This window comes from Apaloderma vittatum, unplaced genomic scaffold, assembly GCF_000703405.1.
Source record: "Apaloderma vittatum isolate BGI_N311 unplaced genomic scaffold, ASM70340v1 scaffold15336, whole genome shotgun sequence".
NCBI lineage: Eukaryota > Metazoa > Chordata > Aves > Trogoniformes > Trogonidae > Apaloderma > Apaloderma vittatum.
This window is the reverse complement of record NW_009720135.1, coordinates 1-213: the sequence shown is the minus strand read 5'-3', so window position 1 is coordinate 213 and position 213 is coordinate 1.

Genomic DNA, 213 nt, shown 5'->3' with positions numbered 1-213 from the left:
CTGCCATGGGTATGGACTTCTCTCAACTAGATCAGGTTACTCAAGGCCTCATCCAACCTGGCCTTGAACATCTACAGGGAGGGGACATCCATAACGTCTCTGAACAATTTATTCCAGAGTCTGGCCCCTCTCATACTGATTTTTTTTTCCCAAGATCCAGTCTAAATCTGTTTTCCTTTCACTTAAATCCATTTTCCCTTGTCCTGTCAGTGG